At 42.7% G+C, this 21,233-nt stretch overlaps 1 long non-coding RNA gene across 1 annotated transcript in view; it reads right to left on the reverse strand.

The window, feature by feature from the left end:
• The window catches only part of LOC135563027 (uncharacterized), a 30,425-nt gene extending 11,497 nt beyond the window's left edge, over window positions 1-18,928 (reverse strand). The window contains exons 1-2 of the long non-coding RNA XR_010460215.1: window positions 18,545-18,928; window positions 14,098-14,205 (exon numbers count right to left, since the gene is read on the reverse strand). This is a non-coding gene — a long non-coding RNA (uncharacterized LOC135563027). The remainder of the gene's footprint in view (window positions 1-14,097; window positions 14,206-18,544) is intronic.
• Window positions 18,929-21,233: the final 2,305 nt, after the last annotated feature.

Here is a 21,233-nt window from a genome sequence, read left to right on the forward strand (position 1 = left end):
CAGACTGGAATATGTTCCGGGATTCCTCCGATGGCATTAGGAGTTCACCACATCTGTCACTGGCTTCATCAAGTGCATTAATGGGTTATGGGTAGAATTGCCGCTTTCAAAGTGCTTATAATAAATCCTGCTATGCCCTCCGATGAACCATCAAGCAGGCAAAGCGTCAATACCTAAGGCCTAAGATTGAATCGTACTGCAACGGCTCCGACGCTCGTCGGATGTGACATAGCTTGCAGACTATTACAGACTACAAAGGGAAGCACAGCCGAGAGCTGCCCAGTGACACAAGCCTACCAGATGAGCTAAACTATTTCAATGCTCGCTTCGAGGCAAGTAACACTGAAACATGCATGAGAGCATCAGCTGTTCCGTACGACTGTGTGATCACGCTCTCCATAGCCGATGTGAGTAAGACCTTTAAACAGGTCAACATCCACAAGGTCGCAGGGCCAGATGGATTACCAGGACGTGTACTCTGAGCATGCGCTGACCAACTGGCAAGTGTCTTCACTGACATTTTCAGCCTGTCCCTGATTGAGTCTGTAATACCAACATGTTTCAAGCAGACCACCATAGTCCCTGTGCCCAAGAACACTAAGGTAACCTGCCTAAATGAAGTGCTTTGAAAGGCTGGTCATGGCTCACATCAACGCCATTATTCCAGAAACCCTAGGCCCAATTTGCATACCGCCCCAACAGATCCACAGATGATGCAATCTCTATTGCACTCAACACTGCCCTTTCCCACCTGGACAAAAGGAAAACCTATGTGAGAATGACTACATTGACTACAGCTCATCGTTCAACACCATAGTGCCCTAAAAGTTCATCACTAAACTAAGGACTCTGGGACTAAACACCTCCCTCTGCAACTGGATCCTGGACTTCCTGACGAGCCACCCCCAGGTGGTAAGGGTTGGAAACAACACATCCGCCACGCTGATCCTCAACACAGGGGCCCCCTTAGGGATGCGTGCTCAGTCCCCTCCTGTACTCCCTGTTCACTCATTACTGCATGGCCAGGCACGACTCCAACACCATTATCAAGTTTCCGGATGACAACAGTGGTAGGAATAATCACTGACAACGATGAGACATCCTATAGGGAGAAGGTCAGAGACCTGGCCGAGTGGTGCCAGGAGAACAGCCTCTCCATCAACGTGATCAAGACAAAGCAGATGATTGTGAACTACAGGAAAATGAGGACCGAGCACACCCCCATTCTAATTGACGGGGCTGTAGTGGAGCAGGTCGAGAGCTTCAAGTTCCTTGGTGTCCACATCACCAACAAGCTATCATGGTCCAAACACTCGAAGACAGTTGTGAAGAGGGCATGACAAAACCTATTCCCCCTCAGGAGACTGAAAATATTTGGCATGGGTCCTCAGATACTTAAAAGGTTCTACAGCTGCACCATTGAGAGCATCCTGACTGGTTACATCACTACCTGGTATGGCAACTGCTCGGCCTCCGAATGCAAGGAACTACAGAGGGTAGTGCATACGGTCCAGTACATCACTGGGCCCAAGCTTCCTGCCATCCAGGACCTCTGTACCAGGCGGTGACAGAGGAAGGCCCTAAAAATTGTCAAAGGCTCCAGTCACCTTAGTCATAGACTGTTCTCTCTGCTGCCGCACGGCAAGCAGTAACGGAGCGCCAAGTCTAGGTCCAAAAGGTTAACAGCTTCTACCCCCAAGCCATAAGACTCCTGATCAGCTAATCAAAGGGCTACCCAGAACCCTCTTTTACGCTTTTGCTGCTCTCTGTTTATTATCTATGCATAGTCACTTTAACTCTACCTATGTTCAATTACCTTGATGTACATATCTACCAGTCAATTACATTGACTCTGACTAACCTCCACATTGACTCTGTGCCCCTGCATAACCTCCATTGACTCTGTACTGGTACCCCCTGTATATAGCCTTGCTATTGTTATTTTACTGCTGCTGTTTAATCATTTGTTACTTTTATTTTTTTATTTTTTATTTTACTTAACACTTACTTTTATTAAAACTTCTTAAAGCATTGTTGGTTAAGGGCTTGTAACTAAGCATTTCACTATATTCGGTGCATATCAAATTTGACTTGAGTGAGCAATAAAAAACAGTTTTATTCCATAGGCTTGGCTCCACACTATGCAGCTGTTTCAAGAGCGCATTTTTTACTGGCTGTCCACCAGTTTCAAAAACAATGATTGATACGCAGCATAAACTTCTTGAATTAAACCATTATTGGGATCAAATACATATTTAGATTTGTATACAGCCATCCACAACAACCACAATCCGTAAAACGCAAATAGCTAAATGAGAGAGCAGCAGTGTGATTCACATCAATGCTCTATGTAGATAACAATAATACATGATATCCATATCGCCGTAGACTACACCACTGTTGTCATCCTTACCTCCATGCAATTACTCAAATTGGATAATCTTTGGATGCCAACAGCAGTCGCACCATTGGAAGACATAGCTTGGACTGTAAGCCTATAAAATCTTATTCACGCTCTTTTCCCGCGATCCATCAAACCCATTTGGTGTGTCATCACAGTGGTCTCTGAATAGTGGTCAGACTCACTCAGATGGAACAAACTTAAATTTGCGCCTTTTTTCAATGCTGATTTGAATGTCATTGAGAAAACAGGTACGTAAGTGTAGAATATTTTTTTGCAAGCTGAATTTAAAAGTAGTCCTCGAAGTAATCAACTAGTTTTTCAAAAGTATCTGGAATCTGATTACAATATTTTTGCTGGTAACGTAGTCGGAAGTTTACATACACTTAGGTTGGAGTCATTAAAACTCGTTTTTCAACCACTCCACAAATGTCTTGTTAACAAACTATAGTTTTGGCAAGTCGGTTAGGACATCTACTTTGTGCATGACACAAGTAATTTTTCCAACAATTCTTTACAGACAAATTATTTCACTTATAATTCACTGTATCACAATTCCAGTGGGTCAGAAGTTTACATACACTAAGTTGACTGTGCCTTTAAACAGCTTGGAAAATTCCAGAAAATTATGTAATGGCTTTAGAAGCTTCTGATAGGCTAATTGATTTCATTTGAGTCAATTGGAGATGTACCTGTGGATGTATTTCAAGGCCTACCTTCAAATTCAGTGGCTCTTTGCTTGACATCATGGGAAAATCAAAAGAAATCAGCCAAGACCTCAGAAAAAAAATGTAGACCTCTACAAGTCTGGTACATCCTTGGGAGCAATTTCCAAACGCCGGAAGGTAACACGTTCATCTGCACAAACAATAGTATGCAAGTATAAACACCATGGGACCACACAGCCGTCATACCGCTCAGGAACGAGACGCATTCTGTGTCCTAAAGATGAACGCACTTTGGTGCGAAAGGTGCAAATCAATCCCAGAACAACAGCAAAGGACCTTGTGAAGATGGTGGAGGAAACAGGTACAAAAGTATCTATATCCACAGTAAAACGAGTCCTATATCGACATAACCTGAAAGGCCGCTCAGCAAGGAAGAAACCATCGCTCCAAAACCACCATAAAAAAGCCAGACGACGGATTGCAACTGCACATGGGGACAAATATCATACTTTTTGGAGAAATGTCCTCTGGTCTGATGAAACAAAAATATAACTTTTTGGCCAAAATGACCATCATTATGTTTGGAGGAAAAAGGGGGCGGCTTGCAAGCGGAAGAACACCATTCCAACCGTGAAGCACGGGGGTGGCAGCATCATGTTGTGGGGGTGCTTTGCTGCAGGAGGGACTGGTGCACTTCACAAAATAGATGGCATAATGAGGAAATTATGTGAATATATTGAAGCAACATCTCAAGACATCAGTCAGGAAGTTGAAGCTTGTTCATAAATGGGTCTTCCAAATGGACAATGACCCCAAGCATACTTCCAAAGTTGTGGCAAAATTGCCTAAGGACAACAAAGTCAAGGTATTGGAGTGGCCATCACAAAGCCCGGGCCTCAAACCTATAGAAAATTTGTGGGCCGAATTGAAAAAGCATGAGCGAGCAAGGAGGCCTACAAACCTGACTCGGTTACACCAGCTCTGTCAGGAGGAACGGGCCAAAATTCACCCAACATATTGTGGGAAGCTTGTAGAAGGCCACCCAAAACTTTTGACCCAAGTTAAACAATTTAAAGGCAATGCTACCAAATACTAATTGAGTGTATGTAAACTTCTGACCCAATGGGAATGTGATGAAAGAAATAAAAGCTGAAATTTTTCATTCTCTCTACTATTATTCTGATATTTCACAATCTTAAAATAAAGTGGTGATCCTAACTGACCTAAGACAGGGAATTCTTACTCGGATTGAATGTCAGGAATTGTGAAAAACTGAGTTTAAATGTATTTGGCTAAAGTGTATGTAAACCTCCGACTTCAACTGTATGTAATCCCTCAGAAATTGTTTGGAGAAAATATTATTTATATTTTATTTGTATTGTGTTCTTCATACTATAAAATATTATTCAATGATGCCACAGAATTCTAAGCACATCTTGTCTGCTAAATGAAACAGTGTAGCCCACAGACATTTGACATATGAAGGTCAGGGCCTAACATAAGCACAACTCAGAGTATGCTATTCTGTTCTTCTGAAATAGACTACATTTTCTTCATATCATGTTTCTTTAGACCTGTCTAAAATAAATGATGGATTTATTGTGATAGTGTATACTATATTAAATTCATTTATTAGACTTTTTAAAATGTAAATGTTCCAAAGGTCTGCATCAGTGGCTTGTAGGCTATGTGTGGAAGCCAGGGGATGCTATATGTTTTTGTTAGTTAACGGTCAGTTACTGTGAGATCGACAGTTACTTGCTTGACAAGTGACCTCCTCAGCCCTATTAGGAACGAGTGTTTTTCACTAACAACATTTAGAAGGACATTTTTTTTTTTAAATGAAGGGTTCTATATTGGGTCATTGACTGGCCTTGTTTAGTATACAGTGCATTACTGTAACACAGCGAACTAACTTCTTCAGATTCTACCCCATATCTCTCTTATAACCAGAGGTCCACGGTATTATACTGTAGTGTATATGCTCCCTCCAAAACCTCTGCCCATAGGCCCTGTAGATCCAGGACTGAAAGCTATGTTGAGAAGAGCCATGTGAGAATGGCGGCAGTATGTGTGTAGGACTCTGTATATTTATCCTCTGTACTAAAGCAGTGCCAGGACCAGGGGCTGCTGCTGCTGCTGAGTGGCTGAAAGCAGGGCTCTCCACTGGGGCTGAGGCTGCCGAGTGCCTGGGCCGGGCTCTGGATAAAGTAAACACACACTCACACACACTGGGGTTCTTCCCCTCTCCCATCCTCCTCCCTAGCCTGCCCGTCAGCTGGAGACCACACAGCCAGACCACACAGAGTCTGAGCTCGGCCCAAGGCCCTCTCACGCAACACAGTGCGCAAGCTGTCACTCTGACCCCCCACCACACACACACACACACATACTCTAAAACACACTCTTAAACACAGAGGAACAGAAAGGTAGTAGTCGTAGGTATTTCTGTGGTTATTACACATTTTAAAAAATGATTAATCAGTCCAGTGAAGTTGTTGGGTTGGGATTTTCTGCTCGCAAAATGTCAAGTATGTCAAATATGGCCCTGAACAGAGCTGTAGTGTTGACAGGAGAACATCGTCTCTTGATTGATTTCTTGGTCCTTTCTTTCTCTCGATGCTTCATGGTCACGTGTGATTGGTTTTACTTGACTCGTGGACCAAGAACAAATACACAACCATTGGCCAAAAATGTATTTCAAGTGTCAGATGCTAATGTCTGTGATGCGTTTATATGTAAGTGGACAGCTTACTTTAAAGAGATGTTTATTTGAAGAAAAAACTAAGATGATTAATTTAAGAATTTATATTAGAAATTAGACATTTGAATATAAATGTTACAGTATGATTTTATTGGAGGTGTTAGTTATATTACTACCATAACTACAGTACTGTGTGTACGTACTTGTGCACTTGTGTGTGTTGGAGGTCAGGGTGTTAGTAGAGGCAGGGCTATGGGTCACTAGCAGAGATCAGAGGCTGTGTAAATGCGTTTATCGTGGGGCTCTGTCGGTCGCAGCGTAGGCACTCATGGGGGTCATTCTGCTCCAGGGGTCCTTGTTTCCAGTGGTGGAAAAAGTAACAAATTGTCATACTTGAGTAAAAGTAAAGATACCTTAAATAATTGAAAATGACTCAAGTAAAAGTGAAAGTCACCCAGTAAAATACTACTTGAGGAAAAGTCTAAAAGTATTTGGTTTTAAATATACTTAAGTATCAAAAGTAAATGTAATTCCTAAAATATATTTTAGTATCAAAAGTAAAAGTATAAATCATTTCACATTCCTTATATTAAGCAAACCAGATGACACATTTACTTTTTTTAAATTTATTTACCGATAGCCAGGGGCACACTTCAACACTCAGACATCTTTCACAAATTAAGCATTTGTGTTTAGTGAGTCTGACAGATCAGATGCAGTAGTAATGACCAGGGATGTTCTCTTTAAGAGTGTGAATTGGCCAATTTTCCTGTCCTGCTAAGCATTCAAAATGTAACAAGTACTTTTGGGTGTCAGGGAAAATTAAGAGTTAAAAGTACATTATTTTCTTTAGGAATGTAGTAAAGTAAAAGTAGTCAAAAATATCATTAGTAAAGAAAGGTACAGATACTCCCCCAAAAAACTTAAGTAGTACAGTTGTCTCTTTTACTACAACTGACTAATGACATACTGTATCACTCCCTGCTGGCGGTAATGTGTACTGCACCATTATTATTCTCTAATAGTCTTGAGTTAAACAAAAGCAGGATGAAATACTTTCTGACCAAATAAAAGGTAGAGTCGATGTAGGGTTCAGGTATTGATTTCATTATTCATTGTTGAGACAATCATTTTCTCTGTGTCTGTCTAAATTCCTTCAGTAGTGCATCTGGAGTTTGAAGTAATATTCTGTCAATTTTCCTACTATCCAAAGAGGGGTTTTAGGCTGGGTTTCTGTATAGAACTTTGTGACATCTGCTGATGTAAAAAGGGATTTAAAAATACATTTTATTTATTTATTTATTGGTTAATTGATGTAGATGAATTCATTTCTGATATCACCCAGTAACTCTCTCCAAGCTCTCCACTGGCCTCAATCGACCCACATATTTATCCCATAGTGTTTAGAGAGACATCCTTCTCCTCCTCCAAACCCCCCATACCATCCCCTTCCAAGCCCTAAACAGGCAGGAGCCAGACCCAGTCTGCACCTCTCACTGCCAGGTAGACCGGTCTAGAGTATTGTTCTGATTTACTATCATTACATCTGTATACACGCAGGCCTGTGGTCATGTTTCCCATTACTTTACTGTTTCTTATTATCATCCGACAACTGTGACTGCTTTCCTGCCGTTGCAGTGTAGTGGTTTGCTTTCATTGTTATCTGAGGAGGGTCAGATAAATAATCAGCGTCTACATAACAATGCAACTGATTAATTGTGCCGATAACGTTTTTTTACCCATTTTTAGTGACTTCATAATAAAGTGGCAGAGACTATTCTCATGCCACTCAGAGCTTGACCTACAGGCAAAAAAGGTACTTTTACAGGTACTTTAAGTTAAATATCAATTCGATAACCACTGCAGTGATGTCAAACAGCTCACATTTTAATAAAAAATAAAAAATGTATTTCACCTTTATTTAACCAGGTAGGCTAGTTGAGAACACGTTTATTTAACCAGGTAGGCTAGTTGAGAACACGTTTATTTAACCAGGTAGGCTAGTTGAGAACACGTTTATTTAACCAGGTAGGATAGTTGAGAACACGTTTATTTAACCAGGTAGGCTAGTTGAGAACACGTTTATTTAACCAGGTAGGCTAGTTGAGAACACGTTTATTTAACCAGGTAGGATAGTTGAGAACACGTTTATTTAACCAGGTAGGCTAGTTGAGAACACGTTTATTTAACCAGGTAGGCTAGTTGAGAACACGTTTCTTTAACCAGGTAGGCTAGTTGAGAACACGTTTATTTAACCAGGTAGGCTAGTTGAGAACACGTTTATTTAACCAGGTAGGCTAGTTGAGAACACCTTTATTTAACCAGGTAGGCTAGTTGAGAACACCTTTATTTAACCAGGTAGGCTAGTTGAGAACACGTTTATTTAACCAGGTAGGCTAGTTGAGAACACCTTTATTTAACCAGGTAGGCTAGTTGAGAACACCTTTATTTAACCAGGTAGGCTAGTTGAGAACACGTTTATTTAACCAGGTAGGCTAGTTGAGAACACCTTTATTTAACCAGGTAGGCTAGTTGAGAACACGTTTATTTAACCAGGTAGGCTAGTTGAGAACACCTTTATTTAACCAGGTAGGATAGTTGAGAACACCTTTATTTAACCAGGTAGGCTAGTTGAGGACACGTTCTCATTTACAACTGTGACCTGGCCAATATAAAGCAAAGCAGTTCGACACATACAACAACACAGAGTTACACATGGAATAAACAAACATACAGTCAATAATACATTAGAAAAAGTCTATATACAGTGTGTGCAAATGAGGTAAGATAAGGGAGGTAACGCAATAAATATGCCATGGTGGCAAAGTAATTACAATATAGTATAATTACAATATAATGACATTACCCATCCGCCACTGCTTCCTGGGAGCAGGACATCTGTGATTGACTGGTAGGTGTTGCCAGGGGGGTATGTAATGTCAGATGGGGGTCAAACAGACTGTTCTGGGGTTAGAGGGGATTGACCATTTTTTCAGCACCCTGGACACGAAACAGTGAGAAGTGTCTCGCTTTTCATCGATCCTAAACAGACAGAGGTCAGTGACACAAGTGTTCAGACACACACATTCTCATTCATCCAAGGGGTACATGTAGGTATGTATTATAATGCCATAATTATAAAGCCATAATGATAATTTGGGATCAACACAGCTAAATGGCAATCCAGGATCAAAACATCCTAAATGGAGATCCTGGCTCAACAAAACTAAATGGAGATCCAGTTGGCTAGACTGAGCCCGAATGGTGAACATTTGTGTGTATCTGTACTTTTATATTTGTGTACATGAGTGTGTTCGGGAGTGTGCTTGGAAGAAGGTACATCCTACATGTGACAGAGACAGATCCATGGTCCCAGGGGTTGTTTTGGTTTGGTTGTCCTGACTTTCCTGAAACACTGATAATCTATTATAGACACTGAGAGGACTTCCAGCTGTACCTTGAGTTTGAGTGTCTAGTTATCCAACATGAAGAGGTCCAGACCTCCCTCTTCTTTTGCTGTAGGTCTATTGTACGTGTGTGTGTGTGTGGCTGGTGTAGCCTACGCCTGCAGTTCAGACACTTGGCTACTTGGTTTTCAGCTATAACAGATCTGGGAGTTTTGTTTATTGTTTAACCTACAGTTCCTGTAACTGAAGTATAATCTCACTTAATGACAGCCCCCCCATCTCTCTCTCTCTCTCTCTCGCTCACCTATCATTCATGTGGTTAAACTGAGAGTCCAGTCTAGTCCAGATGGCGGATACCACAGGGTAAAAAGCATGTCCCCATGCAGCTCTTTAATTTGCCAAGTGTTTTACTGCTGTTTTGACCACCCATGGAGGTATTAAAATTATACACAAGCCACCCAGTAAGATGCCTTTCTTCCTACACATACACAGACATGCTGTACACACACACGTGTTCCCCTAGAATACATTTTTGGATGTTCAAGTAATTTTTACAAACACTTAGGGAAGTATTTCGTAAAATAAAAAAACATGAGTTTCTCAGCTTTGACCGCTTTGATCTCCAGCAGAGATCGTTTGTCATGTCCAGCAGAGGTCAGTAAGGTACAAACTAAATTTGAACAAAATCTGATTTATCTGTACCACCTTCATTTTCTTTTGTTTGCAATCCTTGTTTTTTCCCCCCAGTAAAACCATAAGGTCACTATTTTCAGCAAATAAAAAACTCAGATACCTATTTTTGGTTACGTTATTTAGGTCAGCAATTTATATGATAGTTTCTAATAAATTACATTCAAGAATGGCAATTACATATGAACTAAATTTAGTAGCTTACATAATTCACAGTTTTATTACATTGGGATTTTATGAATCAAGAAAACATGTTGTAACAAAGAATACCCAGGCATTTTATCACATAATTTCATAGTATCAGGTAATTTGTCATTGCCTTTGTTTCTTGTTTTCTAAGGCAATCGTTATTATGTTATTATGATATGTTTCTCTTTGAGTAATTGGCATTATTAACAGTCATTGGTTAGAGCCCACGCCTTCATGATAGTTTCGTTTCTGTGTAAGGACTAATGGTTGATGGTGGGACTGCTTTCTGGTCTCTCTCCACTGCTCAGAAGCCTTTGGTGAGGTGAGAGCTGAATAACAGCTCATAGATGGAAATACTGAAACGTTAGACTCTGCTTCCTGCGAAGGGAGGGGGGGGGGGGGGGGTACCATGGCAAAACTTGTGAATTGCTGCTGTTGTATTTCAAGCCCCTCTCTCTTTGTTTAATAATCTACTAAATGCTATCTTGACTTCACTCATGCTCTGCAATGTAGACTAGCTCTGGATATCATTAGATAATGTGGAAAATAAAAACAAAATATTAGATAAGGTGTATTTATGTCAAGTATGTTCGAATTTCAGTTAAATCCTCTCATGCTCCATCATCATAGATTGGTCGTTTTTTCTTCAAGACATTCAGTAATTTCTGGAGAGTCTGTAACTCTTTCTTTTTGAGTCAGTAATACTGTTTTTGGGGGATGTTCCAAATGGGATCGGTTTACAGTAAATTGATTAGTGTGTGTATGTGTGAGGAGTCAGACCTTTTGTCTGTGTGTGTATGAGTTACTGACGTAACCGGGTTATTACAGAGCGTGTAGGTGGGGGAGTCACGTTTTCGCATGTCTCCTCAAATGTCAAGCCCTTAGAGTCGTGCTAGTGGCCCCCCACACACACATGCAAAGACTCACACACACACTCACTGACTGGGGGTCAGACCCAAACACTGTGGCTTTTACAAGAACAATATGAGTTTACATGAGTCAAACGGCTGTGGTTCATGTAAGGTCATGTAACTGGGTAATTCTACAAGAAAGTCTAGTTCAAATATGAAATAAATAACCTTTTATTTTAGCCAAGAGATTGAGGGAGAGTGATTGGAAGAGGTGGGAGGGATTGGACTTTTTAATTCACACCAAATCATCCGTGGTTTTGGTTTTGAGGGCCCACAGTGAAAGTAGTGTGGTTGAAGTGTGAGGGAAGTCACTCGCAAGGACCGAAACTCTGGACAGCGAGAGAGAGAAAAAACAGGACCCTCATCTTTACTCACACTTCAGTGAACAGAACGGTCTAATTCCTGCTATCTAAATTCATGTTCAAATCAAATCAAATTGTATTAGTCACCGAATATAACAGTGAAATGCTTAGTTACGAGCCCTTATCCAACAATGCAGTTGAAAAAAATAAGAATAAGAAAATAAAGTAACAAGTAATTAAAGAGCAGCAGTAAAAATAACAATAGCGAGACTATATACAGGGTGGTACGGGTACAGAGTCAATGTGCGGGGAACCGGTTAGTCAAGGTAATTGAGGTAATATGTACTGAGGTAGTTATTAAAGTGACTACGCGTAGATGATAACAACAGAGAGTAGCAGTGGTGTAAAAAGGGGGGATAAATGCAAATAGTCTGGGTAGCCATTTGGTTAGATGTTCAGGAGTCTTAAGGCTTGAGGTTAGAAGCTGTTTAGACACCTCTTGGACCTAGACTTGACGCTCCGGTATCGCTTGCCGTGCGGTAGCAGAGAGAACAGTCTATGAATAAGGTGGCTGGAGTCTTTGACAATTTTTTGGCCCTTCCTCTGACACTGCCTGGTATAGAGGTCTTGGATGGCAGGAATCTTGGCCCCAGTGATGTAATGAGCCACACACGCTACCCTCTGTAGTGCCTTGCGGTCGGAGACCGAGCAGTTGCCATACCAGGCAGTGATGCAACAAGTCAGGATGCTCTCGATGGTGCAGCTGTAGAACCTTTTGAGGATCTGAGGACCCATGCCAAATCTTTCAGTCTCCTGAGGGGGAATAGGTTTTGTCGTGCCCTCTTCACAACTGTCTTGGTGTGCTTGGACAATGTTAGTTTGTTGGTGATGTGGACACCAAAAAACTTTGAGCTCTCAAACTGCTCCACTACAGCCCCGTCGATGAGAATGGGGACGTGCTCTGTCCTCTTTTTTCTGTAGTCCACAATTAGTTCCTTTGTCTTGAACACGTTGAGGGAGAGGTTGTTGTCCTGGCACCACACGGTCAGGTCTCTGACCTACTCCCTATAGGCTGTCTCGTCATTGTCGGTGATCAGGCACTGTTGTGTCATCGGCAAATGTAATGATGGTGTTGGACTCGTGCCTGGCCGTGCAGTCATGCGTGAGCAGGGAGTACAGGAGGGGACTGAGCACGCACCCCTGAGGGGCCCCTGTGTTGAGGATCAGCATGGCGGATGTGTTGTTACCTACCCTTACCACCTGGGGGCGGACCGTCTGGAAGTCCAGGATACAGTTGCAGAGGGCGATGTTTAGTCCCAGGGTCCTTAGCTTATTGATGAGCTTTTAGGGCACTATGGTGTTGAACACTGAGCTGTAGTCAATGAATAGCATTCTCACGTAGGTTTTCCTTTTGTAGTGTGGAGTGCAATAGAGATTGCATCATCTGTGGATCTGTTGGGGCGGTATGCAAATTGGAGTGGGTCTAGTGCTTCTGGGATAATGGTGTTGATGTGAGCCATTACCAGCCTTTCAAAGCACTTCATGGCTATAGACGTGAGTGCTATGGGTCGGGAGTCATTTAGGCAGGTTACCTTAGTGTTCTTGGGCACAGGGACTATGGTGGTCTGCTTAAAACACGTTGGTATTACAGACTCGAACAGGGAGAGGTTGAAAATGTCAGTGAAGACACTTGCCAGTTGGTCAGCGCATGCTCAGAGTACACGTCCTGAATCCGTCTGGCCCTGTGGCCTTGTGTATGTTGACATGTTTAAAGGTCATTCTCACATCGGCTGTGGAGAGCGTGATCACACAGTCTTCCAGAACAGCTGATGCTCTCATGCCTGTTTCAGTGTTATTTTCCTCAAAGCGAGCATAGAAATAGTTTAGCTCGTCTGGTAGGCTTGTGTCACTGGGCAGCTCTCGGCTCTGCTTCCCTTTGTTTTCTGTAATGGTTTGCAAGCCCTGCCACATCTGACGAGCATCAGAGCCAATATAGTGCGATTCGATCTTAGTCCTGTATTGACACTTTTCCTGTTTGATGGTATGTCGGAGGGCATAGCAGTATTTCTTGTAAGCTTCCGGGTTAGAGTCCCACTCCTTGAAAGCGACAGCTCTAGCCGTTAGCTCAGTGCGGATGTTGCCTGTAATCCATGACTTCTGGTTGGGGTATGTACTTATGGTCACTGTGGGTATGACATCATCCATGCATTTATTGATGAAGCCAATGACTGATGTGGTGTACTCCTCAATGCCATCGGAGGAATCCCTGAACATATTCCAGTCTGTGCTAGCAAAACAGTCCTGTAGCTTAGCATCTGCTTCATCTGACCACTTTCTTATTGATTGAGTCACTGGTGCTTCCTGCTTTAATTTTTGCTTGTAAGCAGGAATCAGGAGGATAGAATTAAGGTCAGATTTGCCAAATGGAGGGAGAGGGAGAGCTTTGTATGCATCTCTGTCTGAGGAGTAAAGGTGGTCCTGAGTTTTTTTGGTTGCACATTTAACATGCTGATAGAAAATTGGTGAAACATATTTAAGTTTCGCTGCATTAAAGTCCCCGGCTACTAGGAGCGCCGCCTCTGTGTGAGCGTTTTCTTGTTTATTTATGGAGGAATACAGCTCATTCAATGCGGTCTAGTGCCAGCCTCAGTCTGTGGGGGTTTGTAAACAGCTATGAAAAATACAGATGAAAACACTCTAGTTAGACAGTGTTGTCTACAGCTTATCATGAGATACTCTATCTTAGGCGGGCAATAGCTCAGGACATCCTTAGATATCGTGCACCAACTGTTATTTGCAAAAATACATAGTCCGCCATACATTACCAGACGCCGATGTTCTATCCTGCTGGTACGGCGTATAACCAGCCAGCCAGTTGATAGTTGGCTTGATAGTTGCCAGCCAGTTGATAGTGTCGTCGTTCAACCACGACTCTGTGAAGCATAAGATATGACAGTTTTGAATGTCCCGTTGGTAGTTTAATCTTCCACGTAGGTCGTCTATTTTATTTTCCAAAGATTGCACGTTTGCTAGCAGAATGGAAGGAAGTGGGGGTTTATTCGTTTGCCTACAAATTCTCAGAAGGAAGCCTGCCCTTTGGCCCATATTTCTCCGCCTTCTCTTCACTCAAATCGCAGGGATCTGGGCCTGTTCCCTGAAGAGCAGTAAATCATTCACGTTGAGCTCGTCAGACTCGTTAAAGGAGAAAAAGGATTTTGCCAGTCCATGGTGAGTAATTGCAGTCCTGATGTCCGGAAGTTATTTTCTGTCATAAGAGACGGTAGCGGAAACATTGTGTACAAAATAAGTAAAAAAATAAGTTTACAAACAATGCAAAGAAACAAACAAAAAACACGATTGGATGGGGACACGTAAAACGTCAGCGTTCTTCTCCGGCGCCATCTTAGCCAGTATGTTTCTGTAATGTTATATCTGGTGTTTTAATGAGCATTGTCCATCTCCCTCAACATCATCGAAACGAAGGAGACTATTTCGAAATTTAGGGACAGCAGAGGGAGCACGCCCCAATCCACATCAACGGGGTGCAGTGGAGAAGGTGAAACGCTTCAAGTTCCTCTGCGTACACAGCACTGACAATTTGAAATGGTTCTCCCACACAGTTAGTGTGTAACGACACAGAGTGGTGAAGAAAGTGCAACAGCGCCTCTTCAACCTCAGGAGGCTGAAGAAACTCAGCTTGGCTCCTAAGACCCTCACAAACTTTTACAGATGCACCACTGAGAGAATCCTGTCGGGCTGTATCCCCGCCTGGTATGGCAACTGCACCATCCTCAACCACAGGGCTCTACGGGGGTGGTGTGGTATGCCCAACACATCACCGGGGATACATTGCCTGCGCTCCAGGACATCTCCAAGATCATCAAGGACCTCAGACATCCGAGCCATGGCCTGTTCATCCCGCTATCATCCAGAAGGCGAGGTCAGTACAGGTGCATCAACGCTGGGACAGAGAGATTGAAAAACAGCTTCTATCTCAAGGCCATCAGACTGCCACCTGGTTACTCAACCCTGCACCTTAGAGGCTGCTGCCCTAATTAAATAGACATGGAATCACTGGTCACTTTAATAAAGGACAATTTGTCACTTTAAAAATGTGTGCATACTGTTTTACTCATTTCATATGTAAACTCAGCAAAAATAAATGTCCTCTCACTGTCAACTGCGTTTATTTTCAGCAAACCTAACATGTGTAAATATTTGTATGAACACAAGACTTAACAACTGAGACATAAACTGAACAAGTTCCACAGACATGTGACTAAAATAAATTGAACAATGTGTCCCTGAACAAAGGGGGGGTTAAAATCAAAAGAAACACCCTCTGATCCAACAGATCCCAGACGTGCTCAATGGGATTGAGATCCGGGCTCTTTGCTGGCCATGGCAGAATCACGCACAGAATGAGCTGTATGGCCGGTGGCATTGTCATGCTGGAGGGTCATGTCAGGAAGGGTATCACATGAGGGGGGAGAATGTCTTCCCTGTAATGCACAGCTTTGAGATTGCCTGCAATGACAACAAGCTCAGTCGATGATGCTGTGACACACCGCCCCAGATCATGACAGACCCTCCACCTCCAATTCGATCCCGCTCCAGAGTACATACATTGGTGTAACGCTCATTCCTTTGACGATGAAAGCGAATCCGACCGTCACCCCTGGTGAGACAAAACCGCGACTCATCAGTGAAGAGCACTTTTTGCCAGTCCTGTCTGGTCCAGTGACAATGGGTTTGTGCCCATAGGCGACGTTGTTGCCGGTGATGTCTGGTGAGGACTTGCCTTACAACAGGAGGCCTACAAGCCCTCAGTCTAGCCTCTCTCAGCCTATTGCGGACAGTCTGAGCACTGATGGAGGGATTGTGCGTTCCTAGTGTAACTCGGGCAGATGTTGTTGCCATCCTGTACCTGTCCCGCAGGTGTGATGTTCGGATGTACCGATCCTGTGCAGGTGTTGTTAGACGTGGTCTGCCACTGTGAGGACGATCAGCTGTCCGTCATGTCTTCCTGACTTGCAATTTATTGCCCTGGCCACATCTGCAGTCCTCATTGCCTCCTTGCAGCATGCCTAAGGCACATTCACGCAGATGAGCAGGTACCCTGGGCATCTTTCTTTTGGTGTTTTTAAGTCAGTAGAAAGGCCTCTTTAGTGTCCTAAGTTTTCATAACTGTGACCCTAATTGCCTACCATCCTTAAACTGTTAGTGCCTTAACGACCCTTCCACAGGTGCATGTTTATTATTTGTTTATGGTTCATTGAACAAGCATGGGAAACAACCCTTTACAATGAAGATCTGTGAAGTTATTTGGATTTTTACGAATTATCTTTGAAAGACAGGGTCCTGAAAAAGGGATGATTCTTTTTTTGCTGAGTTTATAATACTGTATTCTAGTCAAGGCCATCCTATTCAATATATATATATAAATATATGTATACTCTATATATGTATACATTGCTCGTCCTAATATTTGTATATTTCTTAATTCCATTCTTTTACTTTTAGAATTCTGTGTATTGTTGTGCATTGGTCAATAATATTGCACTGTTGGAACTAGGAACACAAGCATTTCGCTACACCTGCAATAACATGTGCAAAATATGTGTAAACGACCAATAACATTAGATTTAATCTGGACTGCACTTTAGTTGGATAGTCCATCTATAGGTGCTCAACAAACTATCAATAGACTAGCAGTAGCATGTGAACTGCATGTCTGTGGACTTGCAACATGGAAGCATCACCCTGTGTGATGCTAGTTCAGAGTGGTTCAACCTGAAAGCTCCTGTCTTGGCTGGCCTGGCCCTATAGTAAATGGAGACCACAGATAGTTTCCCTTCCCATTAGCCTGCCCACCAGTTTCGAGTCATGGGGAACAGGTGTGGTTTCTTCCCACCAGTGAAATATGACAATGGTGACATTTTCCTGACAATCCTGTCCTGACAGTTATTTTGTACATGTGAAATTATAATAACCACTTCGTAAAACACTGAATATACAAAACATTAGGGACACCTGCTCTTCCCATGACACAGAAACAGACTGCCAGCTCTTCCCATGACACAGACTGCCAGCTGAATCCAGGTGAAAGCTATGGTCTCTTATTGATGTCACTTGTTAAATCTACTTCAATCAGTGGAGATCAGGGTTTCTTAAACTTTTTCAGCCTTTTTCAGTGTTTTCCTGGGACTCAAGCTTAGGAAAATATTTAACTATATGTAAATATCGATACATTTCATTGCCCTTATGCCTAAAAAAAAATGCAACATAGACGAAAACAAATAACAATGAAATACCCATAAATATCTTTTCATGTTTATTTTTCCCCGCTAAAAACACTCTTACAACTCTTGCTGTTAAAATGCAATAAATCATTTCAATCTGAACTGGAATACACGGATTGATCACATCACACAGATGTATAACAGAACACACACACACACACACACTTTTTGATTGTGCAACCCTAAGTAACAGTACAGAAAAACATTTATCAGGCCTACTGTACATCTTACTGTATAAATTATTGTTGATAAAAAGTCTAGGTTGAAACTGTTAAACTGTTAAAATACATATGTTTTTAATTCTGAACTGGAATAAACAGACTGATCAAATCACACAGATGTAGACCAGAAAACACACACATACACACAGTCCTAATGAGAGGTGTGTGGCTGGTTGAAGTTTTCAACAATCATTCCTATTCTGGGCTCAGTTTTTAACAGTGCAACTCTGAAGTCATGCTCAGCATTGACACTGTTTCTGTACAGTGTCAATTGACACTGTTTCCTGATTTGCATAGGCATGTGGTGCCAAACTGGATCAGAACATCTACTGCTTTCTCAGTCAGGCAGGAGACTGCTTCCTGCTGCAGATGAGCAACCCAGAACTGTGTGTGTTTAACTCAAAAACATCTTGCTTCAATCAGTTTATTCCAGTTCAGAATAAAAAAAATTACTTGTATTTTAACAGCAACAGTTCCAACCTAGACTTGTTTTCAACAATCATTTCTACAGTAAAATGTACAGTAGGCCTGATCATTTTTCATCTGCACTGTTTCTAGGGTTGCACTATCAGTAACTAGTTAGCTTGCTTTGGCTAACGTTAGCTATTAGCTGTGTAAATTGCAAGGCTTAGGGGATTGTTTGAAAGAGAAACTCAAATCTACTACTATGAGAGACAATAGTCGCTCATTTCAGCTTATCATCCATCAACTGTTATAAAATTACAACAATGCCCAGCTAGTTGACTTACTTTTCTACTTTCGAAGCACTGTTTTCTGAAGCATTCTCCCCTGTTCTGAAAGAACTCCCTGAGTGCACCGTTATGTTGTGCCTGGATGTTTGGTCAGGACGTGTCGTTTTATTCATTTGTTCGTTTTGAGAGACTCATTACTAAGCACTTGCCCACACAAAACACATTGTGGGCGCTCCTCGTTATTCTCAAAGTTTGTATGAAAGAGACAAAAAGTCATCACTATATTTGCGTTTCATGACGATTGAGCTGTCAGAACTTGTGGCTAGCATGAGTCCAATTCATGACAGCGGTGAGTAATGTCGCGTGGAAATGACAAGTCAGTGGCTTGAACGTCAACGTTGCAGCGTGTGACGCGGAGCGATCTTCAAGAAAACTGCAGAAAAAAAGATCCGGTAAACCGCGAAGCACATGGGCATCTCCCTCTCTCACTCTCACTCGCAGCTGCCAAACTGAACAGAGATCACTGCTAAGCACAGAGCGCAATGAACCGAGAGTGCAGTTGCACTTGGCCAAATCAATTCCAGTTATTAATGAAATAAAAATACATTTACGTCGCGAACCACCATTAACAAGGCCATACTTTAAGAAACGCTGGTGTAGATGAAGAGGAGCAGGCAGCATTTTTTTTTTTAATTCGTGAGACAATTGTGACATGGATTGTGTATGTGTGCCATTCAGCGGGTCGATTGGCAAGACAAAATATTGAAGTGCCTTTGAACGGGGTATGTGCCACGTGCACTGGTTTGAGTGTGTCAAAAACTGCAATGTTGCTAGGTTTTATCATGATAAACAGTTTCTCGTGTGCATCAGGAATGGTCCATCACCCAAAGGACATGCAGCCAACTTCACACAGCTGTGGTAAGCATTGGAGTCAACATGAGCCTGCATCCCTGTGGAACTCCTTGTAGAGTCCATGCCCTGACGAATTGAGGCTGTTCTGAGGGCAAAGGGGAGTGCAACTCAATATTAGGAATGGAAAGTATTCATCCCCCTTGACTTTTTCCACATTTTGTTAGGTTACAGCCATATTCCAAAATTGATTAAATTGTTATTTTTCCTCATCAATCTACACACAATACCCCATAATGATAAAGCAAAACAGTTTTTTAGAAATGTTTGCTAAATTATCAAAATAAAATACTGAACTACTCAGTACTTTGTTGAAGCACCTTTGGCAGCGATTACAGCCTTGAGTCTTGTTGGGTATGACGCTACAAGCTTGGCACACCTGTATTTGGGGAGGTTCTCCCATTCTTCTATGCAGATCTTCTCAAGCTCTGTCAGGTTGGTTGGGGAGCGTTGCTACACAACTATTTTCAGGTCTCCAGAGATGTTTCGGGCTCTGGTTGGGCTACTCAAGGACATTCAGAGACTTGTCTCAAAGCCACTACTGCATTGTCTTGACTGTGTGCTCAGGGTCGTTGTCCTGTTGGAAGGTGAACCTCCGCCCCAGTCTGAGGTCCGGAACACTCTGGAACAGGTTTTCATCAAATATCTCTCTGTACTTTGCTCCGTTCATCTTTCCCTCGATTCTGACTAGTTTCCCAGTCCCTGCCACTGAAAAACATCCCCACAGCATGATGCTGCCACCACCATGCTTCACTGTAGGGATGGTGCCAGGTTTCCTCCAGACGTGACGCTTGGATTCAGGCCAAATAGTTCCATCTTGGTTTCATCAGACCACAAAATTTTGATTCTCACAGTCTGAGAATCTTTACATGCCTTTTGCCAAACTTCAAGCGGGTTGTAATGTGCCTTCTACTGAGGAGTGGCTTCCGTCGGGCCACTCTACCACCTAAAATATATTTAATCCATTTTAGAATAAGGCTATAACTTAACAAAATGTGGAAACAGTCAAGGGGTCTGAACACTTCTGAAGGCACTGTACATAGGGCAGCATCCTCTAAGGTGCTGGGATGAGTAACTGGGTGGTAGCCTGCTAGTGACAGAGACTAAGTTCAGGGCAGGGTGCAGTCTGATGGCCTTGAGATAGAAGCTGTTTTTCAGTGTCTCTGTCCCAGCTTTGATGAACCGGTACTGACCTTGCCTTCTGGATGATAACGGGGTGAAAAGTCTCAGGTGGTTGAGGTCCTTTGATTAGTTTCTTCGCCTTCCTGAGACATCGGGTGCTGTAGAGTCCTGGAGGGCAGGCAGTGTGCTCCCGGTGATGTGTTGGACTGACCGCACCACGGTCCCTACTGAGGTTGAAGAGGCACTGTTGCACCTTCTTCATCACACTGTCTGTGTGGGTGGACCATTTCAGATTGTCAGTGAAGTGTAGGCAGAGGAACTTGAAGCTTTTCACTTTCTCCACTGCGGCTCATAAATGTGGATAGGGGCGTACTCCCTCTGCTTTCTCCTGAAGTCCACGATCAGCTCATTTTGTTTTGTTGACGTTGAGGGAGAGGTTATATTCCTGGCACCACTCCGCCAGGGCCGTCACCGCCTCACTGTATGCTGTCTCGTTGTTCTTGGTAATCAAACCTACTACTGTTGTGTCGTCTGCAAACTTAATGATTGAGTTGGAGGCGTGAGTGGCCACGCAGTCATGTGTAAACAGTGACTACAGTAGGGGATGAGCACGCACCCTTGTGGGGCCCCTGTGTAGAGGATCAGCGTAGCGGAAGTATTGTTGCCTACCTTCACCACCTGGGGTCGACCCATCAGGATGTCCTGGACCCAGTTG

The sequence above is a fragment of the Oncorhynchus nerka genome, linkage group LG20, assembly GCF_034236695.1.
Source record: "Oncorhynchus nerka isolate Pitt River linkage group LG20, Oner_Uvic_2.0, whole genome shotgun sequence".
NCBI lineage: Eukaryota > Metazoa > Chordata > Actinopteri > Salmoniformes > Salmonidae > Oncorhynchus > Oncorhynchus nerka.